At 44.7% G+C, this 23,148-nt stretch overlaps 1 protein-coding gene across 2 annotated transcripts in view; it reads left to right on the forward strand.

Annotated features, from left to right (window-relative positions):
* The first annotated feature begins 10,498 nt into the window (after positions 1 to 10,498).
* The window catches only part of TLK1 (tousled like kinase 1), a 326,263-nt gene continuing 313,613 nt past the window's right edge, over positions 10,499 to 23,148 (forward strand). For both annotated transcript variants that reach the window (XM_089690525.1, XM_089690526.1), the window contains exon 1: positions 10,499 to 10,804. The gene's annotated coding sequence lies outside the window, so the exon portion shown is untranslated. The remainder of the gene's footprint in view (positions 10,805 to 23,148) is intronic.

A 23,148-nucleotide genomic window follows, 5' to 3' on the forward strand; every position in this document is an offset into this window, starting at 1 on the left:
GTCAGGAACATTAACAGGCATAATTACCGATTTGGTAAAATTAACAGTGAGACCTGACACTTTAGCAAAATCATTCAATACGACACACAAATTAGGCAAAGAAGTCAACGGGTTAGTAATAAAAAGCATAACATCATCAGCATACATGCTCAACTTAAAATGTGAAACTAATAACGAATAGCCAGAAATATCCGAATGTGATTTGATCGCCAATGCCAAAGGTTCCAACACCAGCGCAAACAAAAGGGGTGAAAGAGGACAACCTTGACGGGTACCTCTACCCAATGTAAAAAAGTCAGAGTTACAGCCAGGAAGCCTTATTCTTGTTTTAGGAGAGTCGTATAGGGCATGTATGCCTGCCAAAAACCCATCATTGAAGCCCATTTTCTGTAGCAAAGAGAACAAGTAGGGCCAAAGAACACTGTCAAAGGCCTTGTTTATGTCTAAACTCATCAACAGAACCTCTTTGGAATGTAAATTGGCATCTTGAATAACGTTTAGAGTGAGACGAATGTTATCAGTAATAAATCTGTCGGGAATAAAACCCGACTGGTCTGGAGATACCAAAGAGGAGATAATAGGAGCCAACCTGTTCGCCAAAATGCGGCTAAATATCTTCAGATCGTTATTCATTACTGAGATTGGTCTATAGTTTTGTGGCAGACAGTGGTCTTTCTGTGGCTTGGGTATTAAAGACATGTTAGCTAACAACATCTCCTCGGGGAACTTACCCCCCTGTAAAACATCATTAAATAGTGTTATCAAGTATGGAGCCAATATAGAGGTAAAATGTTTATAATAGCCAGCAGTAAATCCATCAGGACCCGGCGCAGTAAGGCGTTTCAGCGTTCCCATTGCACATGTTATTTCCTCTAAGGTACATGGGGCATTAAGAGAGGCAATCTGAGAAGGAGTGAGAGCAGGAAGGGGTATAGAATCTAGCCATGAATCTGATAGAGAAACAGAATCCGACTGTGGAGAAGCCAGTAGTTTAGAATAAAAATTTTCAAAAATACCCAAAACTTCCTGAGGTAAAGATGAGATAGCACCTGAATTAGTACGCAATTTATACACATGTGGGGGGCGCAAAGAATGGTTCAATTTCCTTGCAAACATGGTAGATGCTGAGTTGCTATGTAATAGGAACGAGGCCCTCGACCAGCGGAGGGCCTTTTCAGTTTTTTGGGAAAGTAGGGCATTCAGTTCCAAGCGCTTTTGGGACAATAGCTGTTTATTGAGTAAAGATGGATCAGCTACATGGCTTCTATAGTGTGCTTCTAATTCTCGGGTTAAAAGTAGTATCTGCTGCCAACGTTTTTTATTTCTGGCCGAAGCCATAGAGATAAGTCGGCCCCGTCGGACCGCCTTGTGGGCTACCCAGAGTGTGGCTGGGGAAATATCAGGGGTTGAATTAGATTGAAAGTATTCCTTAAGAGATGTAATCACCTCCTGCCGAGAGTCAGTATCAGTTAGCATAGAATCATTAAGTCTCCATGAAAAGGGAGTAGGTGCCAATCCCACAAACGTGATAGATAAGGCCATAATACTGTGATCCGACCAGGGGCTCAAATGAATACTAGCTATCCTAGAATTAGCTAGCAGTATAGGGGTACAAAAGATATAGTCTAGTCTAGCATAAGAGTCATGTGGGTGGGAATAAAATGTGTAATCCCTGGCTCCCGTGTTGTGCGCTCTCCAAGCATCCACCAACTGGAGGGCATCTAGTTTCTTAGTAAGGGATTTTGGGAAAGCTTGGGAAGTGTGCGAGGCGGAACTACGGTCCAGAAGAGGATTTGCCACCAGATTAAAATCCCCACCCACCAATAGATGGGGGGACAAAAATTTATCCAGTGCACCAAAAAATTAAAAAAAAAAAGTAGCCTGTGCCGAATTTGGTGCATAGACATTAGCAATTGTAAGTTCTCGACCTGAAAGGGTGCCCTTAAGAATAATAAACCTACTGTCTGGATCACGATACACATGTTGAACCTCAAAGGGAAATGAGTTATGTAGAAAAATGGCCACTCCCCTACTCTTGGAGGAATGTAGGGTATAATACCCCTGCCTATAGGATCTATGAAAAAAGGTCGGGTGTTTTGCGGCTGCAAAATGCGTTTCCTGTAATAAGATGATTTTTGCTCCTAATCTTTTATATTGAAGAAAGGCTGTTTTGCGCTTATTTGGCGAATTGAAACCCTGGAAATTATGCGAAATACATTGAATTGCCATAATAAACAGAGCTTGCCACTATCATCATAAAAGTACACATTACAAAGATATCCCCTAAAGTTATTTGATTAGACATAGAAACCCGCAGGTCTGCATCAGACAGACATACAGGTGGCAGATCCAGCCTAGGGGACCTCCAGACCCCAACATAGGGGTCGTGATGTCCACAGACCGACACAATACCATCCTCATACACTAAAGTTTTGAGAGAAGAGAAAACGAAAAACAATGGAGAAAAAGCTTTAATATCTTCTATATTTGAAAGGGTAACTGAAGAACATGGATAAGGCAGAAAAGTCGTCATACCTGATAAAACAAAAAGGTCAAACATTAAGGGGCCACATGGGCCCAAACCCTGTCTCCTTAGAACATGGAAAACAGAGCTGCCACCCCGCAATCGGGCGGCGACACCTCCGGCCATGTCAGGAGGCAGGGTGGGGTAACGTGTCAAAGAGTAGTACAACCATGAATTAATGGGCGCAATTAGGAGGGTCCAATGACCCTTGTCATACCTTAACTCGTCCAGTTATCAATGCAAGGCATACAAAATATTCAGTATTGCAAAAATATCACAGCAGCAACCACAGAAATATACAACCTGACAATGTAAGAAATAGAGAGCAAAATCCCTGTGTCCCAAATCTTAGTAAAGTCATAAAAAACAATAGATCAGACCAAAGACTATCAAGACAATGAGTATTAGGCAAATGAGAATGGGCCTGTCAACCCGGTTCTTGTCTGACTCTCCTTCTATCCCTCCGTGGGGAAGGGGTATGCCAAATGGGAGAGATACGAGGGGTGGAGGGTGGGCGTTGAGGAGACGGGGCATCTGCCAAGCCTAATTTGGCCAAGATTGCTCTACCTTCGGGAGGGGATGTAGCGATATATGTGCTCCCATTATGTGGAACTATCAACTTAAAAGGGAAGCCCCACTTGTAGCGGATACGAGCAGAGAACAGGGCAGTTGTAACTTCTTTCATTTTTCTACGCCTCTCCAACGTGGCCGGGGAAACATCAGGATAGATTTGTAAAACCGAGCCCTCAAAGGAGATCGTTGGAGTATTGCGAGCAGCTCTGAGTATTTCTTCCTTGGTCAGAAAATCCTTCATGCACAAGACAATATCCCTAGGCGGCTTGTCAGCAGGAGGTTTAGGGCGTAGGGCTCTGTGGATACGGTCACAAGCAAAAGATCCAGGGTCACGATCTGGAAGGAGTGACTTGAATAACTTGATTATAATTAATGAAAGATCCGACATAGACTCCGGGATTCCCCTGATTCGCAGATTATTCCTGCGATTGCGATTATCAAGATCCTCAACCTGCGCCTGCAGTTGTGAAAAGGCCGTTTGTAAATGATCATGCTCTCTGGAAAGTTCACCATAGGCCAGGCTAAGTTCATCGTGTTTGGTTTCCAAGCGGTCTGTCCTAGAGCCCAGCGTGGCTATTTCCTGAGAGAGAACATTAGTGCTTTTATGCAATTCTGATTGAAATTTGGCGGCTAGTTTGGCGTACATAGATTCCAAGCAAGACTCCAAGTCCCCTTTTGTGAGTTGCTGTGTATTTTCGCTGACCAAGGCCGATAAGGGAACGGTGGTATCCTGTGCGGGATCGGACAGGGATGCTTGCTCTGCATTGACTGGAGACATGCTGCAAATCTCGTGAGCCTTAAGGAGGTATGTCGTGAGGGACTTCTGAGCTTGTCCCTTTTTTTTCTTGGTGGACGGCATACAAAAGAATCTCCCGGGGGTGATCAACTGAAAATTGGAAAGTGAATGGAGATTATAACCCCAGGGGACCTATAGCGCCCAATATAGGTTCAGGGTTGTAGTTACATGGATGCTGTCAAACCCATCTGCAATAACATTATATTGTAAAAATATTCAGCAAGCCTTGAAAGGGTAGATAGAACATAAGTCACAGCAACCAGCAAAAATTTCACTCCGGGGCAGGATGATAGCGCCAGATCCCAGCTCAGGACACAAGAGGGATGGGTGGGAAGCAGGAAACAGAGGACCTCCGATTCTGAGCTCAGGGCCCCGCAGGGAGACACCCCCCGGGGCAGTATCAAGGCCCCAGTAGGCCTCTGAGCCCAGCAAGGGCCACAGACAGAGAAGGAGATGGGCTCTGGGGTTATTAATGTGAGGCCCACTCCCCAAATCACTGTGGGGAGATCATAATGACAGGATGCCGCCTGTACCCCCCACTCACTGTGTCCAGGTGAAAGGAGGCCTCTGGCAGATGGCGTAGGCCGCAAACGCCGCCGCCGCCGCGGGGAGCAGCAACACTCAGCGACGGCCCTCTCTCAGCCTCTGTGAAGCAGAGGACGCTGCAGACGTCCTCGGGTGATCCCCCACAGCCCGGATGGCAGCGGATGCGGATAGGAGGTGCCGGAGCCCCGGCCCACGCGGCCGCACCAGGCCGCGAACGTCCGCCGCCACGAAGGGCGGAAATATCGCCCGGATTCTACCTCCCAGGTATCCGGGATGATACCAGGGCCCTCCGCTGCTCCACTGTGATCCGCTGCTGCACGGATGGCAGCGGATTCCGGAATACGGCGCCGGAGCTCCGGATTATGCGGCCGCTCCGGTCGCCATCTTGGACACGCCCCCTAGTTTTTTATTTTTACTTCCCTCCACCTAGAAGATTTCAGTTTGTTGTTTAACTGAGTTGTACAGTTTATAGATTACATTAAAGGTGGAAAAAGTTCTGAAATGATTTATCTTTGTCTAATTTTTTTACATCACAAAAACCTGACATTTTAACAGGTGTGTGTGGACTTTTTATATCCACTGTACATGTTTACAGGCATTTGCAATGTGTCTGTAGAGCTATTTTAGGTAATATGTTTTTTTCTTCTTGAATTATATTTACACACATTTGCATTTTTCTTCCATATGCATTCCTATGCAGCTTAGTTGTTCCCCAAGTGGTGTAGTAGTCGTACACTATTTAGTTGCTCCCCCAGATTTTCCCATGATTGTAGCTGTTAAGATTGGGTATGACCTCAGCATAGATGTCAGTGACAGTTCATGTTCCCACAAGTCCCAGCATTGGTGGAGCAGTTAGAAAGAACTTTACAAGTGACTTTTCCCATGTTGGGATCCTCCCTGACTTTACTTCTCAGCTTACAATCCTTACATACTATACTGGGAACAGCACCAGGAAGGTAACAATAACAAGCCATTAGTTTGTAATAGAGTTGCTTTGGTTGGGGCATCTTCTGATGTAATAGCTTTTTTGAGTCTGAAACTATTTTTTTTTTTTGCATTCATGGCAACATACTCCGGGTTCCCACAGTCCTTTCCCTCTTCACCTGTAATTGACCCACAAATGGATAGTGTGTATGTGAAACAGTGGGGGCCAACATCTAATAGAGAGGGAAATCAGAATGGAGAACATGAAAGCTCTGTGCAGACTATAATGCAGGATTTGTCAACCAGGGTCCCTTTTAAGGTAAGTTCACCTTTTTTGACAAAAATATTAAATGCACATTTTTTTGCAGGTAAAACAATGTGCATTTATTATTTTTGTCCAAAGGAGCCTGGAAAGCATTGCACCAGCGATCAGTAGATCACTGATGCCATGCGGGACTCCTGCAGACCTGTCAGAGTATCTGCTTGCCGTACGAGATGTATGGTCAAGCAAATATACTGACAGGATGCTTCAGTGGACTACCACGGTGCTTCACAGCGCCATGGTAGTTCACTGAAAGGTACAAGTCGACAGCTGCTAAGGCTGTCAGTACTTGTAGGCACTCATTCACAGAACACAGAATGAGTGACATGGCCGCGTGGGTGGCCCTGCTGGTTTCAAATCTGACAGATAGGTACGGGGAAACTTCTCTCTGTACCATCTTGTCAGAGGGAGGGGGGGCGGTGGGCGTGCCTGCGGGAAAATGTTACATGTTCCACCCTAAAAACGGGTGAAACATGTAACATGTTCCAAAGGTGAAATTATTTATTTTATTTATTATTACAGGTGCTTACAGTGAAGGAAAGAAGTATTTGATCCCCTGCTGATTTTGAATGTTTGCCCACTCACAAAGAAATGATCAGTCTAAAAATCGAATGGTAGGTGTATTGTAACACTGAGAGACAGAATAGCAACAAAAAATTCAAAAGAAATGCATATCTAACAAATGATGCACTGATTTGCATGCTCATGAGGGAAATAAGTATTTGATCCCCTTCACAAAACATGACTTAGTACTTGGTGGCAAATCCCTTGTTGGCAATCACAGAGGTCAGATGTTTCCTGTAGTTGGCCACCAGGTTTGCACACATCTCAGGAGGGATTTTGGCCCTCTCCTCTTGGTAGATCCTCTCCAAGTCTTTAAGGTTTGGTGGCTAACGTTTGGCAACTCGAACTTTCAGCTCCCTCCACAGATTTTCAGTCGGATTAAGGTCTGGAGACTGGCTAGGCCACTCCAGGACATTAATGTGCTTCTTCTTGAGCCACTCCTTTGTTGCCTTGGCTGTGTGTTTTGGGTCATTGTCATGCTGGAACACCCATCCACGACCCATTTTCAATGCCCTGGCTGAGGGAAGAAGGTTCTCACCCAAGATTTGACGAATACATTGCCCCGTCCATCGTCCTTTTGATGCAGTGCAGTTGTCCTGTCCCCTTAGCAGAAAAACACCCCCAAAGCAGAATATTTCCACCACCATGTTTGACAGTTGGGATGGTGTTCTTGGAGTCATAGGCAGCATTCCTCCTCCTCCAAACACGGTGAGTTGATGCCAAAGAGCTCGATTTTGGTCTCATTTGACCACAACACTTTCAACCAGTCCTCCTCTACATCATTCAGATGTTCAGTGGCAAACTTCAGACGGGCCTGGAAATGTGCTTTCTTGAGCAGAGGGACCTTGTGGGCACTGCAGGATTTCAATCCTTGTCAGCGTAGTGTGTTACCAATTGTTTTCTTGGTGACTGTGGTCCCAGCTGCCTGCAGATCATTGACAAGATCCTCATGTGTAGTTCTGGGATGATTCCTCACTGCTCTCATGATCATTGACACTCCACGAGGTGAGATCTTGCATCCTGCTGTAGATCAAAAACTTACTTTGGGGTTCTCCAAAACCGGATTTTTTTTCATGGATTTTTCAAGCTTAACCCCTTTACACCGGCTGTAGCTGGCTCCCTAAATGGGCTCTCATGCCCGTGGCCAGAAGGATGGGCTCCCAATCCTGGGGCACAGTGCTGACATTGGAAATCCATCCTATTGGCACTCGATTGTCAGTATGTGACAGCTCGGCCACAGATCAGGAGGCGCCAATGGAGCACAACCCCAAAACTACACAGCAATGCATATGACAGCTGAATATTAAGGCCCACCATCTACATACAGTGGTCATAAATGGGTTACAGAGGTTGAGAAAGGTTGCGTTCGGGAAGGCATCCGCACTGCACACGGTGCACCACATTACAATGCATAGCAAATACCTGTGCGTTGTGGTGCACTGTATTGAAAAAAATGCTGCATGACTAATTTTTGTCTGCTGTGTGTTGGCAGCCAATTTAAAATGTACAGGATGCCTTAAAGAGGTTGTAAAGTTTCAAGGTTTTTTACCCTCATGCATTCTATGCATGAAGGTAAAAACCCTTCTCTGTGCAGCATCCCCCCCAAATACTCACCTAAGCCCCCTCTCGATCCAGGGATGTGCACTGGAGTTTCAGCTATCCCGGGACTCCCTCTCCTCATTGGCTGTTACAGAAGTGGGAGCCACTGGCTCCTGCTGCTATCAATCACAGCCAGTGAGAGGAGAAAGGGGGTGGGGCCAAGCTGCAGTTCCATGTGTGAATGGACACACGGAGCAGTGGGTGCCTCCATAGCAAGCTGCTTGCTGTGAGGGAACCTGACAGGAGGGAGGGGCCAGGAGAGCCTGCAGGGTGACCCCAGAAGAGGAGAATCCGGGCTGCTCTGTGCAAAACCAATGCACACAGCAGGTAAGTATAGACATGTTTATTTTTTAGAAAAAAAAAGCCTTTAGAATCATTTTAACACAAGTTTTTTTTCAGGGTGGAACATGTAACATATTCAAGCAGCTGTAGCCTCTCCCCCATCCCTGTGACAACAGGCGGGGGATCTTCTCCCTGCACCTGCTGTCACAATTTCAATCTAACATGGTTATGCGGGGCTCCGCCCACACGGCCGTCGTTCATTCAGTTTCCTGTGAATGAATGCCTACAAGTACAGTCAGCCTTTGCAGCTGACAGCTTCTAGTTCTCAATGTACTGTGTGGGCGCTGGTGAGCACTCTCCTGGTCCATTGAGCTTCCTGGACTGTGGTAACTGCCTTCCCGTATGGGACTTGCAGACCATCAGTACATTATCTGCCCCTGAGAGGCTTACATTTACCTGCAATCTGCTGATCGAAGGTGCAATCATTACAGGCTCCGAAGAAGAAAAATAAATGCACATTATTTTTACCTGCAAAAAAAAGTTTTATTTTTTAAGAAAGTGAACTTATCCTTTACAGTAAAACTAAAGTCTGCAAATACCTCCCCAGCCAAGGTCCAACATCTGTGAGGTTTTTTGTTGGTATCTTCTGGGTGCTGGCTGTTTGGCCAGCGTGGCTGAGGTTACTCGTGTGTAGGAATGAATCCATCCCGGTACTGTGCCGAGAATGTACTGAGCTGAGCATGTGCAGACCAGTGTATGTTCTAAAGAAACTGCTAGCAGGCAGGAAAGTTATTTTATTGCAGAAGAGTCATAGGATAGTCTCCCCTGTGATGAAGTATCTGCCTGCTTACAATGTTTGTACCTTTAGTTCTGCTTTAAGAATTGCCATTACAACACACAGGAACGGAAAAGTGTGAATGGGCCCTTAAAGTTCACATCAAACCAGAAGTGATGTTCAGGTGCAAGTCAAGTGTGGGGTGGAGGCTGCTGTCCTTTATCCCTTACAGGAGGGATGCACCCAGCCCTGCCCCCTCTCCTCCGCCCACCTGGCTCCATCCCCTCTCCTCCGCCCACCTGGACTTCTCCATCCATCTGGCTGCATTCCCCCTCTCCTCCATCCACCTGGCTGCATTCCCCCCTCTCCTCAGTCCACCTGGCTCCACCCCCTCCATCCAAATGACTCGAATCTGTCCCTTCTTCCACCCACCTTGCTCCACCCCCCCCCATCTACCTGGCTTCATCCCCCTCTCCTCCATCCACCTGGCTCTGCCCCCTCTTTCTTTGCCCCAGGTCTATCCCCCTCTTCTCCTGGCTCTACCTTCCTCTTCTGCATCCACCTGGCTCCTCCCCTCTTCTCTATTCACCTGGCTGCCCCTTTTCTCTCGCTCTATTCACCTGGGTCTGCCCCCCCCTCTCTCCTCCATCCACCTGTTTGCGCCCCCCCCCATACACCTGTTTGTGTCCCACCCCCTCTCCTCCACCCACCTGTCTGTGCCCCCCCTCTCTCTCCTCCATCCACCTTTGTGTGTCTGCCCCCCTCCATCCACCTGGCCGTGCCCACATCTCTACTCCATCCACCTGGCTCTGTCCCACCCTTCTCCATCCACCTGGCTCTGTCCCCATCTCTCCTCCATCCACCTTGCTCTGTCCCCATCTCTACTCCATCCACCTGGCTCTGTCCCCATCTCTCCTCCATCCACCTGGCTCTGTCCTCATCTCTACTCCATCCACCTGGCTCTGTCCCCATCTCTCCTCCATCCACCTGGCTCTGTCCCCATCTCTCCCCCATCCACCTGGCTCTGTCCCCATCTCTCCTCCATCCACCTGGCTCTGTCCCCATCTCTCCCCCATCCACCTGGCTCTGTCCCCATCTCTCCTCCATCCACCTGGCTCTGTCCCCATCTCTCCTCCATCCACCTGGCTCTGTCCCCATCTCTACTCCATCCACCTGGCTCTGTCCCACCCTTCTCCTCCATCCATCCGGCTCTGTTCCCGTCTCTCCCCCATCCACCTGGCTGTGTCCCAGTCCCTCCTCCATCCACCTGGCTCTGTCCCCCCTCCCGGCTCTGTCCCGCTTCCATTACATAGAACATATCTAAAACCTCCAACACGTGGAGTGCCATCCGTGTCCGGGGTGCAGGCTGGGTATCATATAATGCTGGTGATGACAACCTATCCCGACACATGACTCGAGGTAGTCTCCTCTGTGACTGCCATGTGGGGGTCACACTGGCCCCCTGTACACAGCACACCCCGGCACACGTGTCTCTCTCCCGCCCCTCCTCCGTACACCTGTACGATGGGGCTTCCATGCCAGTCACTGATGAGCTCAGTCTATGTCGGCGTGCTCCTCTCCTGCCGTCAGAATAAAGGTCACATGACCGGGGAGTCAGGTCCTCCCAGAGCTGAGCGGAGGAGAAGAGTTGAAGTGCGGGGGACCATGTCACATCTTCCCGGAGAGCGCCAGTGAGCGGAGCCCCGGCCGCTTCCGACCCCCCACACAGCGCCCACTGCAGGAGGAGGCCGCCTCCCCCGGCACCCCGGACCGCTGCTCTCCACACACCCCGCTGTCAGGTGCGGCGCCCGGGCAACACAAGCAGACGGAGCAGCGTGCATGGAAGCCTGAACTGGGCGGTGAGAGCGAGGCTGAGGGGCGGGGCCCAGACACTACACTGTGAGTACTGACATTACCGGGGGGAGGGGCGGGGGCACCAACTTTATATACACCGACTGGGGATGGATGGATGGAGGGCTCTCCACTTCACACACACTGGAGGGGTCCCCACTACTCACACAGACTGGAGGGGTCCCCACTACCCACAAAGACTGGAGGGGTCCCCAGTACTCACACACAGACTGGAGGGGTCCCCAGTACTCACACACAGACTGGAGGGGTCCCCACTACCCACACACACTGGAGGGGTCTCCACTTCACACACACACTGGAGGGGTCTCCACTACCCACACACTGGAGGGGTCCCCACTACCCACACACACACTGGAGGGGTCCCCACTACCCACACACACACTGGAGGGGTCCCCACTACCCACACACACACACACTGGAGGGGTCTCCACTTCACACACACTGGAGGGGTCCCCTCTTCACACACGCATGCTGGAAGGGTCCCCACTCCACAGACTCTGCTCTGGGTTGTTTGCTTCCTCTAGTCTTCTCATACATTCTATTCTCTGTATACATTCTGTGTCATTACACTTGAACCCCACACAGTAAGCCATTCTGAATAGATGTCTCAGGGCTCCTTGTTAATCCAACACATTACAAACAAAACCTTTTTTGCACCTGTACAGAATTGTACAGAATATACAAAAAAAAGGAAAACACAAACGCATGTTAGCTCTTTTGCCTACCGGGGCAATTCTGACATTTCACAAGAAAAGACATTGCAAGAAAAGTACATAGAATCCCCAAATATCTATTTTCTTGAAGCAAAGGCCTTGGAGAATAAAATGGTGGCTGTTGCCATTTTTTATGTCATGGGATATTTGCCCAGCCATTTATCAAATGCAAATGTTCAGCATAAAATACACTTAAAGGGTAACTCCACTTTCATAAAAAAACTAATGTATAAATTTCCCACACAAGTCATATTGTTATTGAATGTCATTAAAGATGACTTTTCTTTTTCAATCTGCAGCGCTGTAATTTTCTATAAAATGCAATATGACAACCTGGAGATGTTCTGTATACTGATGGTGTACAGAACACCCCCCAGACACGTCATTTCTTGTATGTATGATTGGCTCACTGATTAACCAGAAGTCTGCACTAAGATACAAATCAGATTTTTGGCATCCCCTACAACACAAATGTCATTTTTGGTGGGATGCTCGCCTAAAGGGATGCAGACCCTGCCACTTTCCTCATTAGAGCCATGAAGATGCAGGAGCTGATTGATAATTATACAACCACTCCCATACAGATTCACTCTGCGGGTGGACACAGACAAACAATCGGCTCTTTCTTCAGAATAACAGAAGGTAGGAATCTGCAACAAACATAACCCTTTGGTGCTGGTGGCATCCCAGTTCTTGAAAGATTCTGAGAACCTGCAGTCAGAGCCGGGCTTTTGGGTCATATGACCGCTGTGTATGGCTGTCACAGTGGTCACATGATCGGAAAGCTCCCAATCGCAAGTATGCATTGGGAGCTTACCGATCACCGCTGGCTGCCATGCTGGGAGACTGCTCTGAGCATGGTAAGTAGTTTTCAAAGGGCCACATATATGTGTGCGGCCGGCACTAAGAGGTTAAAATCCTTGCAATTTACATCAATCACTCGGAGTGTTTTTTTTTTTCCATTTTATTAATTTTTTTCATGAAATTGGAGTTACTCTTCAAAGTATAACTAAAAATGAAACTTTTTTTAGTTTTATGTTAAATTGGTGGCATGTAGGCATAAAACCATGGTATCTTTGTCCTTTATCCAATTAGTTTTGTATAGTGGAGGTGGATTACAACAACTATTAGGTTTTTATTGCTGTCTGTGTCCCCATTAGGGAGATTCAACCTCTCTGTCCAGTTTTCTGTTCTCATCAAAAGTGAAAGTAAATGAAAATCACAGATTTTGAGTTGACACCTGTACTGTAATAAAGTGGAAATCTTCTGATGGGGACACTAGTTCTGGTGACACCCTGGGATTCTCTCACTTTGGAGGGATTTCCCTCACTTTGTTTTGTCTATGGGGCAGGAAGTGAAGGGAAATTTACCCAATGGGACACAGACTGCAAAAAAAAAGAAAATTGACCGGTTATAAACCTCCCTTACTCTAATGAAAATGAAAAAAAATATTGTAGTTTTGCTTACCATATAGTTCTACGTTAAATTAATTTTAGTACAAACACAATATAATAGCACATTTTTTAGTAAATTTGACCTCTGGAAGGTTTTACCCCCTTCATGACCAGGACTGTTGTTTTGCTATTCAGCACTGTGCTACTTTAACTGGCAATTATGCGGTCATGCAACACTGTACACAAATACAATTTGTATATTTTTTTTTCCACAAAAGTAGAGCTTTTTTGGTGGTATTTCATCATCACAGTTTTTTTGCTATGTAAATGAAAAAATAGGACGTTTTGAAAAAAAACATTTTTTTTCTTAGTTTCTGTTATAAAATTTTGCAAACAAATAATCTTCATAAATTGAGGCCAAAATGTATTCTGCTGCATTTCTTTGTTAACCACTTCCTGCCTGGCCTGTTGTAATATAACGGCAGGGCAGGACTTTACTTGTTTCAGGTGGATGTCATATGGACACAGCTGATAACAGATAACTGAACTGGCCCGCTGCCGGTACCATGTGATCCCTGTGACCAATCACAGCAGATCACATGACAATAGTAAACCTTGAATGGCTTCCTTTCATGCCATCCATTGTGTACAATTGTGTTTCTAGCAGTGATTGGTCACAGTGATCACATGGTACGGACAGGGCCAGTCACATCCCATCTGTAACATGATTAGCTGAGGCCAATCACAGCTAATCACAACAATGCTTACTGAATAAATCAATTTCATTCAGTAAAATGCTTGTTTATTGCAATTAAATTCACTGCTATAAGCAATCATAATGTGAAAAATCCTGATTACTTCCCTAGAGTAGTACAATGTTACTATGGTAACATTTTATTGCTTTGGTCACAGTTTGTTAAAAAAAAAAAAAAAAAAATCGTAAAAAAAAAAAATTTTATTTTTTTTTTTGTACTGTCACTAGTCAGTGTCCCTGATCACCACCACACCATTATATGCTGATGCTGTACTGCACTGGTGATGAAAACGTTTTGTTTTTTTTAAATTTCATTTAAAAAAAATCTTATGACAAAAAATTTCAACTTAAAAAAACTCTCCATGCCTCTTACTAAATACCTTGGACTGCCTACTTTCCAAAAAGGGGCCGTTTGAAGGATATCTGTACTGTCTTGACATGTTTGGGCCTCAAGAAATGAGATAGGCAGTTAGTACATCAGAGTTGATGAGATATAATCTATATCCCATAGTTTGTGGACTCTACAGCTTTCCTACAGACTAAATAATATACACTGACTTGGGTTATTTTCACCAAGGAAATGTAGCAGAATACATTTTGGCCTAAATTTATGAAGAACAATTGTTTGCAAAATTTTATAACCGAAACAAAAAATAAAATAAAAACCCAGTGGTGGTTAAATACAACCAAAAGAAAGCTCTCTTTGTATGCACAAGTGATACAAATTTTATTTGGGTAGAGTGTTGCATGATCGTACAATTGTTATTCAAAGTGTGACAGTGCTGAAAGCAGAAAATTGGCCTGGGCCGGAAGGGGGTGAAAGTGCTCAGTATTGAAGTGGTTAGAAATAACCCAAATCGATGTATATTATATAATGTGTGAAAGTTATAGCATCTACAAACTATGGAATGTATATTTGAAAAGATCAGTCCTGATGGCCGTCTCTTTTATTGAGGCCCAAAAATGACAGGACAGTACAAATACCCCCCAAATGACCCCTTTTTGGAAGTAGACTGTTCAAGGTTTTTAGGAAGAGTCATGGAGAGGTTTTTTTTATTTTTTTGGGAAAAGAAGAAATTAAATTACTTTTTTTTTTTTTTTTTTTTTTTTTAACATATTTTCACCAGTGCAGTACAAAGCTGTCATATGACTAATGTGGCGTTGGTCTGGGATACTGACTCGTGTCAGTGATATGGATTTTCTGATTGGATGAAGTGGAGAGGTAGGGCGTCAGTATCCACCTTGTCCAATCAGAAAACACTTTGCATCTTGTGTTCACTCTGTTATGTTAAGAGATCTTTGTGTAAATGGATTGAAAAATTCCTGTTACTGTATTCAACTCCCTGTCCCTTTCCAGGAGGGTGTAAATGTTTGAGTATATGGGGCCTTCTCTCTGCTTTATAGAGAAATTTTAACTTGTTCAAAGCGGAGTTCTGCCCAAAAGGGGAAGCTTCGCTTGTCCGACTCCTCCCCCTCTCCAGAGCCATATTTGGGACTTTTTTTTTTGGGGGGGGGCAGATACCTGGCTTTGACAAGTACCTGATCCCACTTCTGGCTCAGTTTACCAGGCCCCCTCCTTCCCTCCGCAGTCCTCTGGGACACTTCACAATCAGGAGGCGCAGTGCGACTTGCGCATGTGCAGAGGGCACCCAGCTGTGAAGCTGCAAGCTGTCACAGCCGAGTGCCCACAGTTGAGATGCCGACACCAGAGAGAAGAGGCAGAGAAGGGACGTCACAGGTGAGTACATTGGTGGATCCAGGGACAGGTGAGTGACACTTTTTGTGGCTACTGCTAAACAAACAAAAACAACTAAACACAAAAATGACTGGAACTCTGCTTTAACTTTTTATTTTGGTGATAAAGTTGCTTTGAAAACCTGTATCAATTCTTCTCCCTTGTTAAATAATATTTCTGATAGAATGTTTCAATGCATTTATACCTCAATTTTATCCAGTATATAAATATGAATGGTAGCATCCAGTATGAAGAATAGAAATGCTGGAAAGTCTTCAGGTGATTTGATTTCACCTCTGCAGATTAAGTAGAGATAAGAGAGTGCTGTAAGTACTGCTTAGTGGAGATCTTATGCAACAAGTTGCTAAATGCAATGCAGAGAGAGCTGCAATATCATAATGTCTATACCAGGAGATCTACCTGAACAACATGGGAGAAATCAAAGATCATCAGGCACAGTGTCACCTCTTCACAGCTGATTTAAACCTTTAATTGTCCTACTACCGTGTCGCAATCGTGTGCATTGCACGGCAATCAGGGGTTTAAATCGGGTGGTGAGGAGGCAACATATCGCCTCCTCACCACTGGTCAAACACACTCGGATCGCTGTTCAGAGGAGCAGCGCTTGTGAATGAGTCCTTAGTTGCATTCAACAGCGGCACCCTTAGTGCTCATTCACATGTACAGTTTGGAGGTGGCAAAACCCTGCGGTTGAGTCGCAGTTTTACCACCCCCAATCCGTACCCCCTTTGGCTGCACCCAAAGGTGTACAGATGCCGCAGCAGGAATGAAACCCCCTGTTGCTTTTGGTGGGTGCTACCGCCTGCCAATCGCGACCCATTTAAGTAAATGGGGCCACTTTGCAAGCGCCCCACAACTGCATGCTTCAGCGGGGTCCAAGGGGTTAAAGCAGGTGGTGAGAAAGCAACACAACACTGCCTGCTTTAACCCCTTCTTTGCTGTATTGCACAAGGGTGCAGGGCACTTGCAGAGTGGCCTCATTCACTTGAATGGGTCATTCTTGGCAGGTGCTACACCCACCAACCTTGAGGAGTATAACTCCTGCTTTGCCTGCCACATGTGTACACCCCCTTTGGTGCGGTTGTGGCAGGGGTGGTAAAAACTCATCTTAACTATGGGTTTATACCACCCCCCAAATTGCAAATGTAAATGAACCCTTACTGAGCCCACTATAAGGCTGCTTTCAAACTGATGTGCTGTGGTTCACCTGCACCACAGGTACAGCGTAGTGCATCTGCTACTTTCCAAGGTTAGCTGCGCTTTGTCATAGACTTCTCTTTCCTGCTGCTGGCACCACTCTGGAGTCCGCTAGCTGGAATAAGAGGTGGAGTGCAGTTGGTGTCACTCCACATGGGACAGGAGACAGCACTACATCGGCTTATGCATCTCTTGTTCCCTACTACAGCTTCAACTTTACAAGTAGATCCTCTGAACTCTGATGCTCTGAGATGGTGGGCCAGCAAGTCCAGGCCACGATCTACCAGTCACCTGGCTGCGTAGTACTGGTTGCTGACCCACAATATAGCTTGTCTGGCACACATTGACAACGTTGTTTTTGTTATACTGAGCCCCCGCCCCCATAGTCTTATTATGCATTGATCCTGCCAGTTCATTCATTATTTTTCCACTTCCTTTAAGGGTGACAATGCTATTCATTCTGCAGTGAAGTGGCTAGTCTTAGATGGACATGTAGTTTTAAATGGACATTGGGTAAGCAACAAACAAATTAAATCCTGACTCCAGCTTACAATTTTCAAGCTGTTATAGCAATAGTTTTTTTCATTTCTTTTAGATAAAAATGTTTAAACCTTATACTATGTATATTATCTGGCCATTATAAGCACTCCTGGCAGCATTACATGGTTTGTCTCAACAGCTTTTTTTTTTTTTTTGCTGGACAGCTTGGTCTGCTTGTAAGTGTGGCGAAAAATCTAAATAATGGCATGTGAAATAAAGAAAAATGTAATATACTAAATACTATTATTATGGGTATTAAGTACTTACTGTTATCACAATAAAACATATACCTTTACATGCATATACTCTCACCAGCCACTTTATTAGGTACACCCTGCTAGTACCGGGTTGGAACCGCTTTTCCCTTCAGAACTTTCCTTAATTCTTCGTGACATAGATTCAGCAAGGTGTTGGAAACATTCCTCAGAGATTTTGGTGCATATTGACATGTGTTTCTGTTGCCTTTCTATCATCTTGAACCAGTCTGCCCATTTTCCTTGACATCAACAAGGCATTTTCGTCCACCCATCTGCCGCTCACTGGATATTTTCTCTTTTTCAGACCATTCTCTGTAAACCCTAGAGATGGTTGTGTGTGAAAATCCCAGTAGATAAGCAGTTTTTAAAATACTCAGAGCAGCCTGTCTGGCACCAACAACCATGCCACGTTCAAAGTCACTTAAATCCCCTTTCTTCCCCATTCTGATGCTCAGTTTGAACTTCAGCAAGTCGTCTTCACCACGTCTAGATGCCTAATGCGTTGAGTTGCTGCCATATGATTGGCTAATTAGCAATTTGTGTTACCAAGCAATTGAACAGGTGGACCTAATAAAGGCAGGTGTATACTACACTATAGTGATCCTTTCAGTTAAAGCAGGTGTCAGGCTTCTTTAAGCGCACTAGTCTTCATAGGTGACATAAGGAATACATGTAAAACTGCAAACTAGGCAAAGCATGATGCAGATTGGTATGACTTTGTAAATCTCTATGTGCGCACTGTAGAATGCACATTTTGACTTTTCAAAAAATTAGGAATTGAAGGAATCCCACAAACCCAGCTGGGTATTGGCCTAAATGCATGAAGGGAAACAAACTCCAACAAGAGACTTGGAGCACAACTCTAGGTAGGCATCAGAGCTCTGAAGAAGAGTACACTAACCCCTGGTTACGCTTTGTGATGTCGCTGATGCCTACCTAGAGCTGTGGATTGAGTCTCTTGTTGGAATTGGTTTTCCTTTATGTATTTAAAGTAGAATGAAGGGCAATACTTTTATTTCATTTTGGATAGAGTAAGGCAGGGATATAACTCCTGTCAGTTTATTTTTTCCATCTGTGCCCCATTGTAGAGATTTCCCTTTACTTCCTGTCCCATAACCACAACATAGAAGTGAGAAAATCTTTGCTAATTAAGGGAACTCCTTGGGGACCCCCAGGTCATCAGAACTAGTGTCCCCGTTTGAAAATTTCCCCTGTATTACTGTTCTGGGGGCAACCAAAAATTTGGGGTCTCTTTTCATTTCACTTTCAACGATAATGGTAAACAGGACAAATCGAGAGGGTGACTCTCCCTAACAGGGGGCACAGACAGCAATAAAAGCAGGTGTTCTAATACCTCTCCACTCTGTCCAAAACTAAAAACAAAGTTTTGCCTTTAGTTATATTTAAGCCTGATACCCAACTGGGTTTGTGAGTATACTGCCTTGTTTTATATATTCAGATAAATGGTACCTTAGGTAATGCATGAGGCTGGTGTGTCCTTCATCCAGTTTCCAAGATATCCCCACATCTGAAGAGGCACCTGGATTCCCATATATTGCTGAAACTAACAAGGAAGTCTGCCTCCTTTTTTTTATTTTTTATTTTTAACCTAAATTGACATTTAAAGTGTTACTAACTCCATGACCCTGCATTCACTATATCTGGTCTCCCACAGTACACTGAACATGGAAATGCAATTATTTTAGTAAATATAAACTGCTAAATACCTTTTCTCATCAGCAGTTAGAGCAGTCTTGTGACTTCTGTCAGTGTCCAGCCGAGCACTGATTAATCTTGTAGGAGGAATTTTCATTCTGCTGTGACTGTCCTATGAGGCTGCAGGACCCCTGATCCTCTGTCTAGACAGTACTGATTGGCCCTGTGCTGATTACATGCACCCTCCCAAGAAAGAAAAAAAAAATCACTAGCATTACACACCAAACTGAGTATTTGCAGCTTCTCCCAAGGCTCTGTTCTATCAGAAGATGGATTGGGGATAGTAGAAGAAAGGGAGGATCAGAGAAGACCGGATCAAACAGCCATTTTATGCAGTGTGGAGGATTAACCCCTTAGGTTCCACAGTGAGTATAACAAGCGTACTTTACTACATATACAGACTGATTTTACTGTTGTGGGGTTAGTAACACTTTAATGCACTTACGCACAGAAGAGTGGATTTTGTGTGACATTGGGGAATGCCTTTGGTGACAGGTTTGCGTTACCTGTGTTCAAATGTACATAATTGTTGTGTCCATTAGGGCCCCATTCACACCTGTGCATTTTAGGTGCAGTGCGTTACAAAAACATCCCGCTTGCTGCATCATGAAAACACACATGAAACCTAGTACACACAATCAGAAAATTGTACGAAAAATGCCACTTCCCAAGCGATCGTACGATAATCTGATCGTTCGTATACAGCTTTTGTCCGACATTATTCCAAGGGACAAGCACAAAAAAATGTTCTCGTATGATACCAGATCATATGATTTTTGTGTAATCAGTCCGAAAATACAATTCAATACAAATATACAAATACAATACATGATATCACTTCAAAATGTTTATTCTGTCGTACAAGAATTTTCGTAACTTTTATTTTCCATATGAGACTAGCATGCAAAAAAAAACCCTGGAGGATCATTCTTCCCATATTCTCATTGTGGGGGTTTAGGGATCAATGATAACTCACATACAATGCATGTAAAATGCACACGGATTGGAACCCAAAACAAGGGTTTTGGCCGTGCCAGTAATAGATCCCTGTCAGCATCGTTGTCAGAGTAAATCTGCAGAACTGAACTCTACCCACTCTTCATACGATAGAGAAATAATTTGTAGATGAAGTTGGTCTTTAATGTGAATCATTGTGTAATTTATGGATGTTTGGGCTGTGTGGCTGTTTCAGATGTTTCATCTAAATACATGTACATACAGCAATCAATGTGGTTTTTGTTTTTAGGCTGTGCATACACCAATGTCTTATTTCCTGTCTCTGTTTTATATTATTTTTACAAAATCTCTTTTTGTCGGATCACTTTATTCAACCTACATTGGTGTGCCAGTTGAGCTGTTTTGGATGTTATGTTGACTAGGCTCATGAGGTTTGCTACACTGGCGATTTCTCTTGCGGAGTCCCTGCTCTCCCATGACTGACGATGGTCCTTCTGATGGAGCAGTCAGTCTGATCTTCTACACCGCTCCATTGGAGAGGTGATTCCCGTGGATGATCGTACAGCCCTGCAGCTGTTTTGAAACTGACACTGAAAGCAGGGAATGATTCTTATTTTTTAGTGTGCAGTGAAATCAGGGTAAGCAATTTCAGTCTCTGAACAACAGAGCTGGAGTGTGAGAAGGAGAAGCAGTAAAAGGAGCCAATCAGTTCATGTGCTGACAAGAAGCACGCTGATAGGAAGAGAAAGCAGAGTGACAAAGAGATTAGCATATTGCTGTGCTGCTTCTCTTTTCACTGTCCAGTCACAGGTTGGAGCTGGTCCAGGAGGACCTGGGCTCAGAGGAATGGGGTTTAATTATCCTGGCCATTAGCCTGAGGACATTTAGCATCAGTAAAGCAGGGGGATCTCTGGATTAAAGATAAACATCATCAACAAAATCTGTTTTTGTATTTTGTTTTGATGGGCTATTCATGTTCATCTTGGTACTTTTGGTTGGAGTGCTACATTGTTACAATGGTTCAGCTGTTTTTCTAGCATTCTAACCTTAACAATTACTGCTAACCCTAACCCCAGCCCTTAACTCTAACTCTAACATGCAACTTTTGACACATAAAGGTTTCTGCACAACTTTGATGTGACGTTCATGAGACTTTCATGCAACTTTGATGTGACGTTCATGAGACGTTCATGCAACTTTGATGTGACGTTCATGAGATTTTTATGCAACTTTGAAGTGACGTTCATGAGACTTTCATGCAACTTTGAAGTGACGTTCATGAGACTTTCATGCAACTTTGATGTGACGTTCATGAGACTTTCATGCAACTTTGATGTGACGTTCATGAGACTTTCATGCAACTTTGAAGTGACGTTCATGAGACTTTCATGCAACTTTGATGTGACGTTCATGAGACTTTCATGCAACTTTGATGCTACGTGAGAGACAGAGAATGTAAAGTCACATCAAAGTTGCACTTCATGAACAGAACTGTCATACTTTCCCATTAGCCAAAAAAATGTAAAACACATAAAAAACACAACACTTGCGTTTTTGGCGTGGGTCCATTGAAGTCTGTTATACATAAAGCGCAAACTGCTGCGAGAAAAAAAGTCCCTGATGCTCTCTAAAAAAACGCAAATAACAAAACACAGATGTGAACTAGACACGTTAAATGGACTGTAGTGTGTTTCTGCAAAATGCACTAAAAATGCATATTTGTGAACCAAAGCTAAATAGGTATTGTTTGAGCTTAGAAGGTGTCATTAAAGTTTAGGATGTTGTTTTGGGGAGGGACGGCCATTTTGAAATGCATTCAGAACTCATGTACAGCAATTGCCTTGTATTTCAATGGCCCTAGTTTACACCAGTGCAGTCAGTTCCAGCCCTTTCAATGAAACTACAACCTGCTGTATGTTTTTGTCCTGAATGCTTCAAACGTGTGTAAAGACACCAGAATGCACACAGGAAACCTAAGATTGTCCTAAGATTTTTCAAGTGTCAAAATGAAATAAGAGGAAAAAAACATGCACTGGAATGAATTAAAAATGCATCAAAACCGCATCTAAACATGCATGCAAAAATGCATCCAAAATGCTTTAATTGTGATGTGAGCCAGCCCTGAATCTTCTGTCAACTTTAAATCTTTCTGTAGCCCCTGGTCCTAAACTGGGTCTACTATGCTAATTTAGTTTTTGGCTGGGCTGTAGCTGGTTCAGACTGATTGTACAGTTTCTTTATTTGGCTTTCCCCTAATCTTAGTTGGGTTGTGTATTTCTCACTGCCTCCAGTAGGTGTCACTGGTACCACACGTCATAGTATGAGACTGCACAAATGGACTGAGTTATGAATATTCATATTTCTTTCAGGCAGCCCAGTAGGTGGTTTTATACCACTGGTGTATGCTGGGGAGGATATAAATATTTGGATGGGCCATGTGCTTGCTCTCTTGCCTCAGGCTGAGGCCTGAGGAGGTGCTGCTGAAGAGAGCTGTGTGCCAGGCCATGAAGCCTGTCTGGGCCTACCTGCTTTGAAGTGTTCCTGAGGCTGTCCTGCCATGGGTGGAGGAAGCCGAGCCAAGGTGAGAAGATCCAGGGGAGGCCCCATGCTGGAGAAAGCCGGCATGAAAGCTGGTCTCTTGGAAGGACTTGGTGACTCGTGACATGCTTGCAGTGTTGTTGGGTCAACTTCAAAGTTCTGACACTGTGAAGCTAGACTTTATTCTGGATCCAAGGAGTCTGTATGTGACCTGCTTGGCATCTGAACCCCCTAGCCTTCTCCTTCCACCTCCTTTCAAGTTCTACATTAAAGCTTTGAAAATATGGAAAAGAACTGGGACCCAATTTCTGTTCTAGTCTCCCCTTTATACCCATGGACTCAGCCCTAGGGTAAATGCTAGCTTCCTCCCTGCCCTTTGGCGGTACTATATCTGTCTTCAGGGGAGTCAGGTGGGGGAAGTGCAGGAAGACACGTATGGCAGGCTGAGAAGTTTTTGGGCACCATGCAAACCATGACATCTGTTCCCCTTTAACATCTTTTAACTTGCTGCTGTTCAGTGAAATTGGGTATCGCAATGAAGGACCAATA

Source organism: Staurois parvus, unplaced genomic scaffold, assembly GCF_062004578.1.
Source record: "Staurois parvus isolate SC_StPar_1 unplaced genomic scaffold, SC_StPar_1.0 ptg000530l, whole genome shotgun sequence".
In the NCBI taxonomy this organism is placed as follows: domain Eukaryota; kingdom Metazoa; phylum Chordata; class Amphibia; order Anura; family Ranidae; genus Staurois; species Staurois parvus.